Here is a 20,205-nt window from a genome sequence, read left to right as displayed (position 1 = left end):
GGTGGCCAACCTCAAATTTATTTCAGAGGCATCACTCTCGAGTCTTCGTTTCTTTATTCAGAGTTTCCCTCAGCTGCTGCCCTGAGATACCAATGAATCTGCTGAAGACGCTTTAGATGCTCTCGAAGCTGAGTTTGCCACACTACTGGTGTACAGTCTTCAAAGAGGACATTTTGAATGAGAAAAGGTGGGACGTGCAGTGGTTTATGGTTGCAAAAATTAAAAACACTCAATTGCTCGATTTGCTCGATTTACTTGTCATACTGCATAGCAAGGCAGAGTGTGAGAGGATTTTTAGCACAGCACGAAAAACTAGGACGGAATTCCGCTCGTCAGTGTGGAGTACAACCCTTCAGCACCTGTTGCTAGTGAAGGGCGCTCAGTCTGGACCATGTTTTGAGCAAAGTTACCCTGACAAATTTTTGAAGTGAGCAAAGTCTGCTACTGCAAGGTCCCTGCAAAAAGGCTCATTGAACACTGCCTGAAAGTTTGGAACGAACCCCCACCCCCCCCGGTCCCACTGGAATTTGAAACAGTGAATGCACCCCCACCCCCTCCGCCGCCCCGTTGGCGCGAATAAAAAGTCTCCCGATGTTTTATCTCTCTAGTTTGGCAGGTATGTATTTAGTTATTTTTTTCTTAACAAAACGTCATTTTAGGCATTCAAGCACAAAAGTAACTGGAATGCCAATGCATTTCCCTGTAAAGTTTGGGAATTAATATCTTGTAGCTAGTGTCAACCTGAGAATTCGTTCGAAGTGAATCCACTTTAACTCCATGGCTAGAATTTGCAAATTGCAGTATGAGTCATAAGGTAACGAGCTAAAACTTAATTAGCAAATTCTTGTTAATTAGTCAACTATGCATTTCATTTTTTTTTCAACTGATGTCTACCTCTTTGAGTAGATCAGCTCATGAACTACAATTGTGCTATCTGCCACACGCAACCTTTAAAAAATTTTGAAAATGTTCGTTGAAACACTCGGTATAGATATTAATTTCTACAGCAGCTGCTTCAAAAGGGTGCTGTTTGGAAAATAGTGGCAAGTTTTAACACTTTTACTAATGTAGGCTGTATGAGCAAAGGTTCTTCAAAGCAGGAGATCTAGGACACCATCGTGTCTCTCTGCCAGGCTAGTCACTGCAGGATTTCACTTTGTAATGACGCCATGCAAGGAGTTTGCTGGACAATTTTGCTGATGAGCTTAGTATTTATTTTCATATTAAGACATTTGTCAAAAGCAAGAGAACATATCGGGCACAATGTTCAAAGTCTAAAAAGGAAATAGTGATGTTCACTGCTCATTGTGTCTGATAACCGGCCTTCTTTCCCCTTGTGGTGCAGTCATATGTGCTGTTCTAGGCCAGTAAAGGTCGTGCAACATGGAATGATAAACTAGTGTTAAAGTGACAAACTTTGCCTGGTAGTGAACACCCAGCGGTCAAAAAATTTGACGCCTGCTACCGGCCTGGCTTGGACAGAAAAAATTTGGCTGGCAAACTACATGTCTGGAAGCAGCGGGCGTGTCAGGTGTGCTCGTGAGGAATCATCTCACTCAGACTTCTGGCAAAGCACACACAAAAAAAGTATAAATCGTTTGTAAATGCATGTCTAAAGTTCTTTTATAATTGCTTGGCAATGGGCAACAAATAGAATGTAAACCCATTTTACAATTTGTTTTGCTTGACCAAAGTACATGCATAAAGTCTGGCGACACTGACAGCTGTGCAGCAAGTTCGTTGTAGTGTCCACCTGTTTTTCGCTCCATCTAGCTTAAAGGGCCCCTCACCAGGTCTGGCAATTTTGAGCTGACAAGTGTAGAGCATACAATGCGCACTAATGGTCATGTCTGCTAAATATTACTTCGCTGCACGCTGCGGGAAGGTCTTAAATTTCAAACCGAACACCATTTGCCCTTATCACGGCCGCCGTGCTCCAAGCTGGAGGGCGACATACATATGCTAGTGCGTCTGTGTGCACGTGTTTGTGCTGCGACGTTGCTTGTAGTGACACGTGACCTCAAGAATTAATCAAGGCAACATTTGCTATTTGTGTAATCTTTTGCTTGAATAGACGACTTAAAGCTTCGAGAAATAATAAAACGCACAAAGTGAATATTTGTGTGTTTTTGTTTTACTTTGCACCGCAGCAAGAGAGATGTACGTCCATTTCATCTGCTTGTTCCCATGTCGTGCAGTCATGTGCGCAGACACCGAAACTTCGTCATTTTCTACCGTGTTTCAGTGCAGGATCATGCTCTGTGATCCGCTTGTGTCTGCCTCAGTATTCGTGCGGCTCTGACTTATACTGCTAGTCAGGTGTCTTCGTGCACAGCGCACAAAATTGTGCGTTGTGCAAAACGAGGCAACAGCTCGCGCACGACACCGTCAGCGGAAGTGTGCTGTGCCGCAAAAAAAGCGAGGAGGGAAAAAAAAATGAAGGCGGGGCCTGTGACGTATGTGACACGGGTCTCTCGAGCTTCGGTATGGGAGAGTGCAGGGAAGGAATTTCGCTTGCGGAGGCTAGACGGGGAAAGTGGAGAGAGTGTCTCACTTGGCAGTGGTGCTCGCCGCCTGAAATCATTGGTTTGCGGCACTTAAGTATTTCTGTCTCGGCTATTAATGAACCAATTTGAAAAAAAAATTTGTGGCAGTACACTCCCTAGAGGACACGTAACATCTTCCAGCATATAACCGAAATTTGCCATGTGGCCTGGTGAGGGGCCCTTCAGAGAAACTGATGACCAATTTTTATGGCACCTGTTTTTTTTTAGTGCTACAGAAAGCTTACTGGTCTGAGTGTCTAGTCATACAGCAGTAACCTAGAAAACTCCGTGGAACATTTTTTGATAACTTTCTTATCTGCATTGAGGGTGTAGTTGTGCTCAGGAAACATGGTCGAAACAGTGATAGGTCAGCGTGATAGTGATTATATGCTGGCCTTGGTTGGAAGCAGACAAGCGCAGCTTTAGTTGTAAGAAAGTAATGTTTTGTTTATCAAGCCGATGTTCCTGCAGTGAATGTTTTTTGAAGGGGTGAAATATTTTTGCTATTAAAGGTGGTGTCCGAATTTATGCCCCAGCTACGGCTTCCTCCAAGTAACACAAACGGATCTCGAAGGCTATGCTTTTCGTGGCTGCCTATACCTGGCTTTTGTTTAGCTGAGCCAATTGGTAAGATATACCAGTGGTACTGTTACTGCAGTGTTGGTATCCATGCACTGCACAATTCGTTGATAGCATTTTGTGTCTCACAGAGGCCACAGAACTCTGTGTATTAAATCACAAACTCCCATGCCTACAACAGTCCTCATGTGAGCCCTGATGCAATGAACAACTCTGCCGCTTCTCCACGCGTTACCACCAAGTCAGTGTGTTCTCGTCAGTGTGCACATTTTTTCTTCATGTATTAATATGCATAGGATAAAACAGACAAGCCCAACGATGTAAAAAACAGCAATTTTAAGCAATAAGTATCCTGTACATTATTAACAGCTGACTTACGTATAGTAATCTTACATACTACCTCCAAAGCACCAAGATTTCACTGCCAGGCTGTGCTACTTACTGTTTTTTGTGACTTTCTTGTCAGTGTGTTCTAGTCAGTGTGCACATTTTTTCTTCATGTATTAATACGCATCGGATAAAACAGATAAGCCCAACGATGTAAAAGACTGCAATTTTAAGCAATAAGTATCCTATACATTATTAACAGCTGACTTACGTATAGTAATCTTATATACTACCTCCAAAGCACCAAGATTTCACCGCCAGGCTGTGCTACTTACTGTTTTTTGTGATTTTCTTTTCCAAATTAAAATTATAATTCCTACTTAATTCAGAAACAGCGTGCTGGATTCTATCATTATAAATCGTGGTCATTTCATTTCAATGAACGCCTTGCAGCACATTCTGGCCATTTGTCAGTCCCTTTAAGCCAGCAAACAATTGGCATTGTGCTGCCCTGTCTATTTCTGCCACATGAAATTTGCTGTGAAAGCTCGCTTCACATAGCGCAGCCTCTTGAAAGGAGTAGCTTGGAGTAGGGAAGGGATTGACAGACTTGCAAGAAGCATGGTGCTCTTCCTAGACCTGGCCATCAGGTAGACTGAAAAGTTTGCTTGGCTCTACTCTGACTCATTGTGCTCCTTTCTTTGAAGTTGCCATATGGACATGGCATAGATAACAAAGGGCTAACAAGTTTATGGGATCATTTTCTATGAAACATAGCTCTGGCACCACAAGCCCTAGAGTTAGGGTTGAAAGTGGGACGTCTTACCTCTGATGGCACACAACAGCCCTCTGTGCTGCAATACTTCCTCATGCTTTTTTTAGCATGGCATACTGTTAAATATATTCGCCATGGTTATAACGACATGCAGTTGAATTGTTATCATGCCCCATTGATGGTTTTTCTTATCCTTTGGAGATCAATTCATTTACTTACTTGCCTCACTGTGCTACGAGTTCTCTGTGCACTACATACTTTGTCTGAACTGTGAACATAGCTTTACCGAGGGGCAGATGCTGAGTACCATCAATCAGCAGCTTTGTGTAGCTGTCTTATATGATACTAGAGGGTGTTTAATACCCAACCTGCTCTGCAAGCACAGGAATCCTCGGAGTTTCTTTGATGGTCTCGTAACCATCTAGCCGGACAGTGCTCGTGTGACCGCATTCTTTTTGGAACAAATGGAACTGAATCGGGTGCTCTCACCATTTTTCTTTGGCCTGCGTTTGCCCTTTTCGGCTTGTGAAATTAGCTCTGTGATGGTGGTAGGCATCTGGTAGCTTTTGGTCCAGCGGTTTCGTCGAGACACGGTTGCATCTCGCAAACATCTCGTTTCACTCATCGGATGTTGACCTAGTCTGGCATGTTTGCATATCTGAGAGGAGCTGGCCTTTACTAAGCATAGTTAAGCTATACGGATCCTTCTCAAGCAGCCCTCCTAGATGTCATCTGTCTCCGTGAAGAGCCTCCATGTGAGTGTATGTTGTATGGTGTACTGCTGTGTGCTTTAAACCTGTCAGCGTAGCCCTTTGTCTCGGCGATTGCATTGTTTTGTTAGGGATCGCGTAGCTTATTACCACCTGTCAACAGGTGTCATCTCCGCCTGTTTCTGCATGTGAGTGGCTTATCGGACTGACGACTTTCGCGCAGTGCCAGTAACTGCCACGGCGGGATAGTTCGGAGGGTACGCAGCCGGAACGGTCGATAAGGCGCCCATGCATGACCCTCTTGTAGCGGCGGCTTGTTGGCGCTACACTGATCTCCATCGAGTATAGTTTACGACCCCGTATACGCCGTGACCGGGGTGCGCGCGGCCGGGAGTCAACGTCGCCGCCGCGGTCTGTAGTGCGTTGTGTCGGGCCTTCTTCCGGCGCCGGCCTTTTCCCGGGCCACGTCGGCCGCGGCGTGCCTCTCTGGGTAGCTGGCGGCCTTGGGCTCACGCTCGAGCGGCCCGCGACAGCACGCCATTGTGCGCACTGCGCCTGGCAGTCGCCATTGCTCCGTAGCTCTGTGGCCTCGCGGTGCGGCACGTCACCGAAGTGTGGGCCAAGAGGAGGAGGCGTGGAGCTCGGAGGAAGGAGATAAACTAGGAGGGAGCATTGCGTGACGCGACCAGCCGTGGCAGGCCGACTCTCCGTGAGGCCATTCCCTGCGATTTTTCCCTCTAGAAGTCGGCTGTTTGGTCCCTTGTGTTTAATCAACACGCACTTGTTCGGCTGCTCTGCCTGCAGATCACAGTGCTTAGGGTCTCCCTTCAGTGGGGGGGCTCGTAGTACGGCGTCCAGTATATATACCACACACACACACACACACACACACACACACACACACACACACACACACACACACACACACACACACACACACACACACACACACACACACACACACACACACACACACACACACACACACACCAACAAAAGTGGACGCAATGCATGCGTCTTTGCTTGAACACATCACTCATAATGCGCAACTAAACGAATGAAAATTAACTGGTTTCCTAAAGAAACGAAGGGAACCTTAAGTAATTCACAGGCAGGTAGCATCACGCTCAGCTGGCTCATGAACCAGAATGCTATTGGTAGCGATGATTTACGTTGTCGCCATCTGTCGGATGCGCTTCGCTTGCGTAGTATGAGGGATAACGCGACGCGCTCTTCATAGGTTTGACTGTCGGCGCTCAATAAGAACACCACGCGGGAACACTCCTGGACATTTCTATGTAAGTGCTCTCAAAACGCCACAAGTTATTTGCTGTCAAAATAATAATCTTGGGAGGTGCAGAAGGCACAGAACGGTTTGCAGTCGCTGCCTCTTCACCGAACACGTACGGCGAACGCCCACAGCGCGCCGTCGCCGCGATGCGGTCCCTCGAGCCGGTTTCTTGTGTGAAAGGTAGGCAGGCGCTGAGTGCAAAGCACGTGAAATATGTTCTTATAGTGGGCTGTCCGTATAACCAAGCATAACAGAATGGAGCCTCAATGCAGCGATCGTACGCCGTTTCGCAGCGACCGACTGCGCGCGTCTGCATGCATGTCGGCGCACATTATTTGGATTTCGCTGCGAGCGCGTTATCGCACCGTGCCGTGAGCTTGAGGCCGCAGTATATGAACATATGACAGTACACAAGCAACTATTGTTGCGTGGACGCTATCAGAGCTGTTCAAAAATAATTTCCTTATATCTAGGGACTTGTACAAGCCTGTGGTGACTTGTGATATGTGTTGTCCTGACGATTCAATCTTTTTTTTCTTTTATTCTCAAGTTTTAAGCGTTTCAATATCCATATTTCTTAAGTTGTATCGCACTGTATGTTTATCGATCTTCTCAGTGAGCAATTTTCCGCTGCTGCTTTTCTCTTAATCCAGTACATTCATTATTGGGTGCTAACACAACCATGATCATATGCCATGCCTTTTCTTTAATGTGCTTCTTACCGCTCCCTTTTCAGTGAACTTGTCAGTATCTAGCGTCAACAAGTCCATAGGCCAGAGCTTTATGACATTAGCCGGGAAGCGCGCGGAGCGAGCCTCTCAGTGCGCGCTTTCTGCAACTCGGCGAACATCAGGACCCCGACGCCGTGTCAAAAATCTTCCTCGCGGAAGTGCTTGCAGCAGACCCGAGTTGCAGCCGATGGCTGCTTGCCGGTTCTAAGTTTCGCGATCCAAGCTTCACGCAACTACTTGTCCTGCAGGTACGTGGGAAGACTGACACCGGGCTCCGTTGCGTACGTCCTTCACTGCGGCACCGAGCAGTAGCCTACCATGCTGCACACCTGCAGGGAGGATGCACCTATTACAGTGCTTTCAAATGTTGTCAAGCACATACCCGAGGCGGGACACTGACCTCCCTAATTAGCTTTATGACTTAGCGTTACCTCATCAGCGAAACGAACAATAATTCGCTGCCTTGCGCGTGCGACATTTTGCCACATGGGAAGGCGTAACCTTACGACCAAATGCTTTTTTTTTCTTTTCGTTTTCCAGTGCTAGGACTATCCTCCAACTGTAATGACATTTTCATTGTGTGCAGTGCGGATCATGCGCGGTGTGAGTAGGCTTTCGGGCTTTCCGTTCCGCTCGAGCCGAGACGTGGTCGGTCGGTGCAACGGCACGCGATCCGTCGCCGTTTCGAGTGACGTGTGCACTTTCTCGCGTGGCAAACAAAAGTTGCCTCCCGGGCCTTATCCCGCACGTAATCGGCGGCCGCGCATTCCCATTGTGCGCGCCGCTCACTCGAGGCGCGCCGCCATTGTTTTCGCCGCTACTCGTTCTGCTCGGCGCCGCCTTCGGGTTTTCACGCCCGCGTGTCTGCGCACGGCTTTGTTCTTCGAGACGCGGGAGGAGCGTGCGCGTGGTGGAACGCCAGCTCGCCGTGTGAACGTCCCGAAACAGCCCCCGTGTGCGCAGTGTACGCACTCGGCTCGATTCGGTGTTTGACGCGCACCTGCGTGTCGGTAAATCGCTGCAGCGCTGCCAAAGCTGCGCTCGTGCGCTGTTCGGATGCGCGCGCTATCTTTCTGTCACGCGGGCGAGGATTTGCCGCGCGCAGTGCACGAGCCGGTCTTCCCGGTTGCCGTGCCCGTAATTGGATGATGCGAGCTCTGAGTGTAATGCGAGACCGGAGTATATGTGTACTTGAGGAGTTCGTTTTGCTGCTCGGTCACTTGTACATTGCAAAAAGAGCTTAAAGGTGATGGATAACGTTTGTGAGGAAATTTGCCATGATCTTTTAAGGGGCCTACGGCAGATCGTTTAACCTAACCTTTCTTAGTCTCTGGGAGTGTGTAAAGCAGCAGCGGTGGTGTGGAAAATGCGCCGCAGATAATTTTGCGGCTTCATATCAGAAGGGTTGCAATGTGGGCTTGTTGGTAATGCATCTTCAAGGGTTGTACGGTTGCGCGATTAAAAGACTGGACAAAAGAAGATACACACAGCGCTAACTTCCAATGTTGTTGGAAGTTAGCGCTGTGTGTCTTCTTTTGTCCAGTCTTTTAATCGCGCAACCGTACACCCCTTGAAAATTCATATCAGAGCTAATTAATCCTTGGTTTGGCACGTCGTCCCTTGCCGCTGCTCTTATGTACGCCTCCGGTTATTTCCTGTACGCTGATTGCGAGCGCAGTAAAAAGTAAACAGTTGCAGTTTCGCCCGCAAGGCGAAGCATCACTTGCGATAGCAAATTAGTGGACAACTAGCTATACGAAGTAAGGATGGTAGTTTTATCGGCCGTTTAAGCTTGTAGACATAGCCATACTAACTAAATTGACAAGCATGCTGTCACGCGCGCGCAAGCAAGCATCAGTACATCCCACTCGATCACCGCGCCGTCACAACTCTGGAGCGAGCAACTGCGGCAGCAGCGAGGGAGCGAGTGGTCCTGCGTCTCACGCGGCTTTTCGGTGGCAAGCTTTAGGCACAGGCACACTGATGCACATTGCATGGCAAGGCTTAATACTGAAAGCTGGGCTAGTGTAAACTTGAATGTGCAGTGCTTGGGAGGAAAAGCAACGCCTCAGAAGCACACAGGAGGGATGGGGCAGAAATCACGCTGGTTAACCATGTCTGCGAGGTAAGGCACTGGAAAACGTTCACCCCTCCATATGGTCACCATGCTTGTCCCTACATATCCTCTATTTGTACACCAACTAGCTAATCCATGCCGGTATAGAAATGAGTGTCACGTTCCCGAAACCTCTTTAGTATGTCTTGCTCGACATCTGTATCAGTCGTGGAGTGGCCTCATCCAACTGGTAGCACCGATGCCATCAAATCTCTTTATGCGGCATCGTAGGTAATAACACCTCCCGTTTTAGCGAGTTGGCGAATTTTTGCTGGTGAGCTCCGTTTTAGCGCAGAAATTTTATTGCACTTCCGGATTTAATTTTGTCACCTTTACGTGTTCGCAGCCTATCTAAAAGTGGCATTTCTCCGGCGCTGACTTGCGCGCCTGCTTCATCTTGCGGCAACGCTGGCATACTGCTCTGTGCGTATACAGGAAACGTGACTCACCGTTTGGCTGTTGCCTCCTAATTTGAAATGCGTTTTCACGAGGGGACACAAAGTAAGAATATTAGGTAAAACTGTATTAGCGAATTATTCATGCAGCAGCAGCAAAGCGGCCACCCTTGCCGCGAGGAAGGCTTGGCGGCCTAAAGAAAACGCAAAAACAGAAAGCTGGCGCCGCCGCTCTGAAATACCCGCAGCTACTCGCGGTGACTTCTTGGCTTTTGACATGGTCTGCTCGATTGTAGCTGACTGTTCATTGGCAAGGGGTGTTGTAATCGCACCGCTGGCGCGAGTTGTTGGGAACTCGGCGCTGACGCCCGTTGTTGCACCTGGGTCGCAAGCCCCAAGGGTAGCGTTGGCCTGGCGGCCTGGGGTACAACTGGAAGCATCCGAAGGTCCCGGCAAAGCATGAGTCGACTGGTAACAACAAAACAACTTGTTTATTCTAACATTGCAAAGAGTTGGCGGTCAGGTTGACCGAAGTAGAGAGACGGGAGTGCACTTTACTCAACAGAAGAAATCGGAGCCCTCCTTTGGCGTCCGGGGGCAGCTGCTTTTATACTCTCGCAGTTGAGGGCGAGAAGGAACCCCTCTATAGACGAGCACGTGACTGTGCCGCTCGGGCACAATGGGATAAGGTGGCGCAGCCGTCGTGCCGGCGCCGCTGGGGCACAATGGGAAGAGAAGGTGGCTCATACGTCGTGTCGGCGCCTGTCAGACCCCCTCGCTTCACAGTTGTTGGGAGCTCCTCTCCCCGGCTGCCGCGCTTCGACAAGCGTGGGCACCAACATGCACATACACTCACACACGCACATGAAGACACGTGGCATCGGAACATGCCTGGACGCGCTTGGCGGGGAGGCGTAGCGGCGGCGCCGAACGGGCCAAAATGTCTGCCGCTTTGAACGAAGCCCCGGCGTCCGTTGCACCCGCGCCGGCTAAACCGCGCGTCGTAGGCGAAACGTAACAGGGGCTACGGTGCACGCGAAAGGAACCACAGACAGGGCCAAGCGATGCCCGAGAAATTTTATTTCCACAAAACGGCCCAAATGCGAAAAATAATAAAGCTGCTTTGAGCTGCGTGCTGTCACACTGTCAGACCGGCGCTCGTTTGGGCGCGAAATTCAAGAAGGCGAAGTTCGACCTTAATCTCCTCCACTGGTAGTGAACCATTTGGCCCCAAGTGAGTGAAATTGCAGTTCCGAAAGAACACTTTGGGCCAGTGTAAGCAGAATGTGTCCGATGCTGTGGCCACTTAACGCATACGTGACAAGAGGATCACGGGGAGATGGTGACAAACGGTGGTGGAAGAGATGGTTGTCTGTGTAGGCGACGTTTCGACGGGGCGACTTGTCAGGGCACCACCCTGACAAAGGCAGGTCTCGTTGTCGAAACATCGGCTCCTGCGACGTGCCCGTGTCGCGTACAAAATATCCGGAGAATGGTTCTCGCGCACAGAGCGAGCACTGCATTCGCGCCCAGCATTGAAGCCTGGGCGTGTAGTATATCTGCGCATCTGTCGCGCAATCCCTCCTCGTGCATCATCCCGTCGCGTCGGGCGCAGCGGGTGTCCGCAGCTGATTGTCATTTCATGGCGCCCTGGTCGGCATTCGTTATACGTACGGCCGCGCCCGCTCCATCTGGAAGCTGCCGTGTGGGTAGGTCGGTGTTGCGTTGTGGCCGAGTGCCCTATCTGTCGTTACGACCGGGCAGGCAGAGTGGGACAGGTCAAGGACGGCCACCCTGGACGCAGAGAGAACAGCACGCGAGGCTGTCATGAATGACGGGAACAGGAAAGGTGTACAGTAAAAATATTTGTTTACGCAAGACAGTAAGGGTGTTAGGTTAGGACGGGTTAGATTAGTCAAAATATTAGGTTGAGCTTTATCGGTAAAGCACACTTCCGAAATTGCGTACAGATTAGCCCTATCGTGATGGAACCTACGCCAAGCGAAAAAGGCCGTGTCAACTAAGCACTGGTGGTAGATCCGCCTCGAAGCATATTATAACCGCTCTCCTATAGACTTTTTTTTTTGCGGGTGCTCTCGTATTGAGTTTAGTATGGAGTAAAGTCCCTAGGGATCTTAGTATTGAGTAGCCAGTGGCGCCATCTACAGGCTACATGTCTGCTTTCGCTGCTATCCTGGATTGGGTGTCGTTCGGCGAGAATCACTGGTGGTTGTTTCCAGGCCCGCGCTGACCATTTGGCATGATGTGACGTCTTGTACGTTGTAAATGGCGCTGTGAGACATAATACCGAAGTGACTTAACAAGGCATATGGCCGGAGTTTCTGCCGCCGGTGAAGCGAGCGGAGCACCCAACGCAATGTGCGCGCGCTTGGTTGAGCCTGCAGTCACCCTCGGAGAAGGGTTGTCTATATGTCTAGAAGAATTGTTTCACAAATGTGCCGTTATTGCGGTATTCTCTCTGTAAGATGCGCTTTAGCGGCATTGAGTAGTTGGCAATCGTGTGACAGCGTGGGTACCGTTCGGTTGCGGAATAAGTTGTGCTGTTTGCTTTGACAAGTGTTCAAATTGTCTCTAGATACGTTGCGCGAGTACCTCGTTTGTTGGAAGTGGTTTCCGCCCACGAATAAAATGGTTTTGGTTAGTAATAACAGCTAGTATGCCGGTGCAGTGTGAATCACACTTGCGGAGCAGCCGACCGGCAGGCTGCGGACTGCGCGATTGTCCGAAGCACTATAAGTTTGTAGTTATAGTTTAGTAGCTGCTATGGAGTGATAGACCTGTTTATGGCTTTATAGCACATGGCCTGAGCGTTCGGCGTGACCATGCATGGTCTTATTGCGGCGTTAGCCTTTGTCTTTTTCTCCCCCGAAAGATGGCGACTGAGTTTTACCATTGACCACTCTAGGCGAGCGTCATTCAATCTAAACTGTAGAAGCCTCGAGGGTATGTTTTTTTTCGTTTGGTCTTGTTCGGCCCGGCCCTACGACGCGATCATCCGTTTTAGGGAAATTGTGTCCTCCTAAATAGCCGGCACATTTTTTATGCGATCACCTTTGGATATTACTGCTTTACAAGGTGAAGAGATGAAGGCGTAGTATAACGCTTATGTATTGTGCGGGTTTACCAACCGTAGTGATCCCTGTGTTTAGCCACGCCATCGGTCTCATACTGGAAGTTAACTAGACGTAGCATAGTAGACTTGAAATCCACGAGAATGGTATACTGGTGGCTAACGCAAATATTCTGTCGCAAATACGATTGGCGCTTAGGTGTTTCGAGGTTGCATTGGGTTGGCCCTAGACAAGCACTCTTACGTTTCGGTTTCCGTGCCAATTAAGCGATCGCATAGGGAGGTTTTCCAATTCACGCTGGTGATTCGGATATACTCAACTGCTCTTCGTCGAGTGGAGATCGATACAGCCATGACAGTTCACAACACGGGCAAGGCTGATGATGCGGGTCGCATATTTGTGCAACCAGAAGAAATTCCCGCTCATCGTAGTTACTCCCAAAGGCTACACAGCGGTTCCCAACGGTCTTGTATGATGTGACATCCCGTAAATGCTTCGCAACATGGGCTAGAGCATCCCCAAATGGTTACGCATCAGGCGATGACAGCACCTTCAAGCAGGACCACGCCGCCTCGCACAAACCAGAGGTGCGCCGCGCCCCCCGCCTTTCCTCCTCGTCCGTTCAAAAGGTATGTAGCCATCCCGCAAATTCGAACCTCGTAAATTTTGTGCCCTTAGTTCTGTCTGGTTAAAGAGAGAGATACAGAGAAAAAAAAATGCCGACGATTACGTTACTTCCTAATGCGAAATTTGAGCGCAGCAAATAAGCTGTTTCACCTTTTCGATAGATTGAGGCAAAGAAATCGAGCAACACATGTATGCGCTATCACACAATTTTTTTTTTATTTTTCACACGTATTCCTTTAACAAAGACTCCACTAACAGTTCTTGACAGTCATGAAGGAAGCTTTGTGGTCGGAGAAATAGACTGATATATGTTCGACTTGGTACACCAATGCTTGATTCTCAAAGACGAGATCTATACAAGTGCCTCGCGAGGTTGTCACAGCCGTGGGACGCGTTACGAGCGAGAGGAACGGGATGTTCTCCCGCATAAGTGTTAGGAAATTGCTGTTTGTCTTTATGTCAAGCCGCCACCGATCTGGCTCTCTGATTGCCACCGCACAGGGCGAACGGCAGCGGCAATTTCGGCTCGGGCGGTGCACATATACAGATCCGCCGCCACCGATCTGGCTCTCTGATTGCCACCGCACAGGGCTTGCATTGGAGGAGGAGCGAAGAAAGGAATTAAGTTCGAGCCGGCGCTTTGACAACCGGAGACTCGCAGGAAGAGGGGGGAGGGGGGCGGCGTGTACACCCAGCGGCAAACGATGGGGGCAGAAGCGCGCGCAGCAAGCGGACAACACGATAAAGGGAGGAGGGAAGAGATAGCAGCGACTGACTGATGCCGCTGACGCCGATAGTGAGTCAACCCCAGCTGCGGAGTTGGTTTCAGGGACAACGAATAACCGGCGCGTCGGCAACTGAAGAGCACCCTATCCGCCACACAAGAACAGGGGGGGGGGGGACCCTTTCCTCCTCTTTCTGCATGGCGGCGACGGTGTTCTATGCAGTCACGTTATCTTGACTCTCTAGCGGCGTCAGCGGCATCCAGCGGTATCAGTCGGTCGCTGCTAGCGCTGGGGGGATGAAAGGGGGGCGGAGCTGGTTACGAGGCCGACGACGACGCCGACGCAAAACCCAGGAACGGACGCCAAAGAGCTGCGCTCTAAAAAATCCCACTAGAGCTGTGTTAAATTTTGCGGGGCAGACAAGTCAAGAGCATACGAACGTTCTTTGCGAAACATCTTGCAATGGCGTGCAGTCGCGTTACCGCGTATCGCTGCCATCTCGGCACGAGCGCGCATGGATACACTAGCAGGCGGCGTCACGTGACAGTCTTTAAGCCTGTAGTGGATGGACAAGGTGGCCATCCCGTCTCTCGGAAGGACTGTTACATCGGAACCGGGCAACGTGCGGAAGGAAGACGGCAGGGCATTTAGGAACGGGCGCGCGTTTCCAAGTCAACTATAGCAGTGTCACGCTTACGTGACGCAGTCGCATGGCGTTATGACCGTTTGACATATAATTGCGAAGCTGTCCCATTAGCTCCCTTCCGGTCTGTGCTCTGCATATAGTCGCTCTTGGCGCATTTATTTATTTATTTTGCTTGCAATCCCGGTTTGAACATTTAAATCGGTTCGTACGGTTTGCTTCGAAATCACTTTAGGAAGAGCCGATCGGGCATAGCCTGTCTCCGCTAGGTTAGGGTTAGCACTGTGGTACATGCACTCTACGCACCAGCGAAGAGAGAGGACTGTAGCAGGCGTGAATAAAGGGGAGGAAATGTTTTGGCTAGTTTGCATACAGATCGTTACTTGAATTGTGTAGTTCCCAGTTGGTGCTTGTTTCGTCCATTCGTATTTTTTGTTGCTTTGCTCGTCTTGCTGTTAGGTGAAAAAAAAAAAAGGTACGCGACCCTAATCTTTGACTTTAGGTGTCTCTTAGCGGCACTATCATCTTTGCGTTGGTCTTGTTTAGGTTAACTTTAGGCGAACGCAACGCATCAACCGAACTCGGAGACAACTGTTTTCCATTTCTCGTGTGTGACGTCATTAGTTGCGCTTTCTACTTTCTGGTTTTTCAGGAATTGCTCCAATGTCGCGCTGACGTGTCATGTCTCTAAAGTCTACGATTCCGTGCTTTAGTGCGCGGTAATCAGTGATCTCTAATTAATTGTAATTATTCCAGACACTTCGGTAACTCAACTTGTAACTAAACTTATAAGCTCTGGTATCTATACTGAAACCCACGAATTTTGTACTGTGGTATTTTTTTTGCCTATCTTTTCTTTTTCCTCATTTATCTTGAATTCCCTCCCCGGTCGTCTCATGGGGTGAACCGGAAATGCTGCGCGGGAAACAAGAGTGTCTCTCGATGCTCGTGCCACTTGGTGCACGCGTCGTCGCCTCACGCTGGTTGCGCGACAGGAATGTGGCAGCGCGCGCGGCCGCTCTTTCCCTGTGCTGCAGCAGCAGCAGCAATGACCCCGCCAACGCCGCTGCCTGCGTCGCCCCCTTGTCCTCCGCACAGCCGAGTCGCGCCTGAACGCACGCTGGCTCCGCAGTATAGCGGCACGCATTCCGCGAAGACCAGCTCCGGCTGGCCGGAGCTGCGCGCGAACTTCATTACCGAGGGACAGCACCGGGCTGCCAGCGTCAACGGGTCGGCCACCGTACTCGCGGGCAACTTTCTGTGGCCATGCGAAGGGATCGCTACGGGCGCGTGGCCGCTGCGCGTGTGCCACCGCGCCGAGTAGGCCGGCAGCGTTTCGCTGTGCCCTCCGTTGCTCGGAACGGACGCTGCGTCGGTGCAGCTTCCACGTGCGACGGTTTCGCGGAAGGGAAAAGGCGCATCAAATTTGGACGACGCCTAAGCTTCGCCTTTAACAGTGGAACGCGACAGCATTCAAAGATCACCGACTGTTTCTCACGCTTCCCGGCAAATGCGGCTTATGTAGCCGTAATGTCTGCTGGGAACCGCTGGCGGCGAACGATTTGCACGAAGGCGAGCTTTCTGGTGGAACCGCGCCCTCTTGCGAGGGCGGCGATGCGGCGGCGGACTCGAGCGCCATCTGAAGGTGTTGCAATGAACCGGAGCTTCTTTTTATGGCCTTTAAGATTTGCGTGCGCCAGCGCGCGCAAACCTTGGAGGTCATGGCCGCGCTATGAATTTTAGAAAGGCTGGAAAAATAGGCTTGTGTTTGACTTTCCGCGTAACAGAATTATTTTTTCTCGTATATTCGAATTACAATTCGGCGCTATCGTCTTTAGGTTGTGCGTAAGCCGTACTTTACGATTTTTCCGACGTATTTTACTTTGAAAATTCAGTTCGATAACGTTGGGCTACACGGAGTGCCTGCGTTGTTGGGTATGCGTGGTTAGAAGGGATCGTTTGCCAAAGCGATGGTCGACGCAGGACGCCGGCGCCGGATTTTCTGCGATACGGGGGCGGTAACGCAATCGCGTTAATAAGCAAACCTCTACACTCCGTGTTGTGTTCTGTCTTATTTAACTATTGCTAATAAGGTGTTTGTTTTCTCTTCCCCACCTAAACTTACGTGGTTCGAAACGTGGGACACTTTTTCAGAAGCGTTCTCACTTGTGCGCCCTTTTCCTCCGTAGCTTTCCCTTCGTAGTTACTCAGAAAGTCGTCCGCGAGTATACTAGCGTAAATGCCAGCGTCCATTGGTCAGTGGTTTGGATCCAGAGACCTTTAGAGTGTTGGAGGAGAGGAAGCACGAAAGAGATCGGTATAGGGCAGAGATATTTTACAGGCATGGGCGACTAGCCCATTCACGCACACTTTGCTTCAGACGCAGTTTGGAGATGTTTCGATGAAGAGAGAACCAAAATGCTATAGTAGGATACAGCTGTAAAACACACACACACACACACACACACACACACACACACACACACACACACACACACACACACACACACACACACACACACACACACACACACACACACACACACACACACACACACACACACACACACACACACACACACACACACACACACACACACACAAACACACACACACACACAAACACACACACACACACACACACACACACGCACAACAGTTGGCAACGAATGCATACGGACCGCACGGCGTTGCGTTACTCCGCCAGCCTTGGCGGAAGCGATGAGGTGTGTAACAGACATGGACAAAGTTTATGGAGTCTGAGCATTTCACTCTTGAAAAGTCCTTGGTACGCTTTATTTCATTGCTCAGCCTGTTTTACTCGTGAAACTTCACTGCTAACTGAAGTGAAACTTGGCAGTAAATAGTTGCAGCGAAGCGAGCGTTTTATTTCAGTTGAATAAAGAACTGGCCTTTCGCCATTCCACTGTAATAGGCGAGGGAAAACGTATAAAATTATGCGGCAATAACTATATTTTTGTGGTTACTGCCTTATTTATTACAGGGAACTGCCTGTGGTTACTGCCTTATTACAGGGAAAGCTTGAAGTACGAACAATTTCCAGCCTCGCGGTGGAACAGTGGTAGGCGGTTATGAGGGCGTGGGCGGGGCTTCACTGCAGACTTAAGTTGTATCCGAATATAGACTGCTGTAGGATGCGGTGAAGAAGGACGTCACCCCGCAAGCAGGTGCGACCGTTCTGCCACACTTTTGTTCATTTCTGGTGCCTGTTTTGTTTATTTATTGTAACATTTCTAACCTCAATAACTTATCGGACGTTACGTGCCAGAACGACGTTCCGATTACGAGACACGTCGCATGGGGAGCGGATTTGGAATTTTGACCACTTGGGGTTCTTTCGCGACCGAAGCATAATTGAGGCGATGCGGCGGTAAGGCTAGCGTACCACAAGTAGAGCGATAAGGGGAACAGGCTGCACTAGAGGAAAACACGCGCAAATCGTCGAGCGACGCTTATAGTAAGCGTTAGTGAATGCATGAAAAAGAAAAGGGTGTGTTTGTGCGTGCAACGAGAGGGTGAAGACAACCGACAAACTTCTTCGCGGCGTTCCCTGATAGCAGCATTTCTCGTTTGAAAACGTCTTGTGTTGTAGAGGAAGCGAACATGCGTTCGTACCTTGATGCGGCGTGAGCAAGAGCGATGTAATGTCGTGTAAAGGGACTAGAGAAATATAATCTGAGCCGTATTAATGAGTTACGTACCCATCTACAAGAATGAGGTTAAGAGGCTTCCATCGTGCAAGACGTGTTGTGCGTCCTTTCCGCGGAGTTCCCCCCTGTCTCTTTTGGGTTGCACGGTGTGAGATATTAGAGAGTTTTAGCCCAGCGGGTTTACGGCCAGCGGAGCGGAGCGGGCGAGCGGAGACACGACTGCGCATGCGCACAACGCCGAGGCGGCCAGCGGTTTTACGGAGTAGCGTTTACGCCCGCTGGAAAGCACTCCCCAGCGGAGGGTATACGCAGCGCGCGAGCGTGCGTAAGCGCGCGCGGGCGTGTATGGGAAATGCAAGATGGCAGCCGCGAACATGAACGCCGGCAGTTCTGCATCGACGACGGCGACTGCGGCGCTGACCCGTACATTAGTACTCAGTATATTATTAACAAATAATGTACTGAGAACATGTAATATATCTTTATTCAACATTTCTTGCATTATAAAAGCAAGCGTAATTCAAATTCATTTCTCAGTAACTCCTATTCGGACCACTAGGTGGGGAAGCAGAGCGCCCCGCTCTCTCCGCTCGAGCGGGTGAGTGATCCGCCGGGCTAAAATTCTTTTTTCGCGAGCCGCTCCGCTGGCGCAACGGTGTAGACTGCGAGCGGAGCGAAACGTAAACCCGCTGAGCTAAAACTCTCTATTGAGAGCGTGAGTCAAACGTGCGAATGCTCTCTTCCTGCCGGCCGCCTTTTCCACATCGCTCCGGTCGCTCCTCTCGAAAGTTTCTTTTTTTTCTCGTTCATTTTTCATTTCTTCTTTATTTGCCCGCAGTGCGTGGCGAGCGAGGGTTCCTAGCTGTCGCTGGGCCTGTTTGGCCACGTGCCTATATACCGTTTCCTTTTTTTTTTTCGATTTACTTATTTTCTTGCCTTCGCTCGCCGCGTTCCGTCACCGCCGCTTACCCTCGCCGCGGCAGCGTTGATGCTTTCTGGACGGCGTCCCCCGACGGTTCTCGCGTCTCCGCGGCCGAGCCAACTTCCTCGTCCTGACGAGCTGTCCTCTGCCCTTCGCTCGTGTGAGCGTGGAGCCGGACATGCGGGAAGCGCTGCTTTTCACGGGTCGACGTGCTCTTGACGAAGCCGCCCGATCGAAAAGTTGGAAGACGTTCGCGTCCATATGTGTCTTCCCGCACACACAAAAAAAGAAATAATTGTGGCGCCGCGATGGTTCGTCTGTGCACCAGGTGAATGTCGGGTGGATCTGTCCACTCTTGGTGGATGTGGCTGCAGATGTTTTATTTTTCTCACTTTCCGAACAATTGTACTTTTCTGAACACGGAACACGCACGTGGGGTAATAATTGCGCATTATCACATAAACGCGCAATGCCTTGCTGAAAATTGTTGATTTCCAAAGTCCACAGAGCCGCTTTCACGGAAGTTTAGGCAAATACACGTACTGCCCAGCACTTCCGTGCTGGCTCAGCGGGCATACTTACAAGCTTCCATAGCAACTACAGCGCCCGAGTTTGCTTTACACTCTAGTAATATTTGTAGGAAATGTTGCCGTCTTTCACAGCCTTCGCTCACGGCTTCGATGCGGTAAGTGCTGCTTTTATGGGTCGACGTTCTTCCTCGTCGAAGCGACCTCACCGAATGGCACCTGCGTACGAGTGGAGGACGTTCGGTGGAATGCGTTCGGACGCGACTGAACGGCGAACCATTCCCGAAAGGCGACTCTCGGAGGCAGAGGCCGACTTTAACTCGGTCGTTGGCGTCAGCGTCTTTTAATTAGTCAGTGAAGAGCCGCACTCAGTTTTAACTGGATAGAGCAGTTGTGCGAGACTTTAATACTGTTTATTTAGTGGAAGACGCGCTCATTATTGCCTGAAAAAATGAAAGACGTTCTCCTTCATTTGAATTTCAGGCGCCAACTGTAGCGACGGGTGGTACGGCAATGATCTCAAGCTAT

General features: G+C 49.9%; 2 protein-coding genes across 2 annotated transcripts in view; one reads left to right on the top strand and one right to left on the bottom strand.

Moving 5' to 3' along the window:
• LOC142587400 (uncharacterized) overlaps nt 1–4,837 on the bottom strand; it is a 46,969-nt gene extending 42,132 nt beyond the window's left edge. The window contains exon 1 of the mRNA XM_075698388.1: nt 4,717–4,837. The gene's annotated coding sequence lies outside the window, so the exon portion shown is untranslated. The remainder of the gene's footprint in view (nt 1–4,716) is intronic.
• Klc (kinesin light chain) overlaps nt 1–20,205 on the top strand; it is a 170,971-nt gene that overhangs the window by 4,321 nt on the left and 146,445 nt on the right. The window lies entirely within an intron of this gene.

The sequence above is a fragment of the Dermacentor variabilis genome, chromosome 7 (assembly GCF_050947875.1).
Source record: "Dermacentor variabilis isolate Ectoservices chromosome 7, ASM5094787v1, whole genome shotgun sequence".
NCBI classification, from domain to species: domain Eukaryota; kingdom Metazoa; phylum Arthropoda; class Arachnida; order Ixodida; family Ixodidae; genus Dermacentor; species Dermacentor variabilis.
The sequence above is the reverse complement of the archived record's forward strand: the minus strand, read 5'-3'. Positions and strand labels throughout refer to the sequence as shown.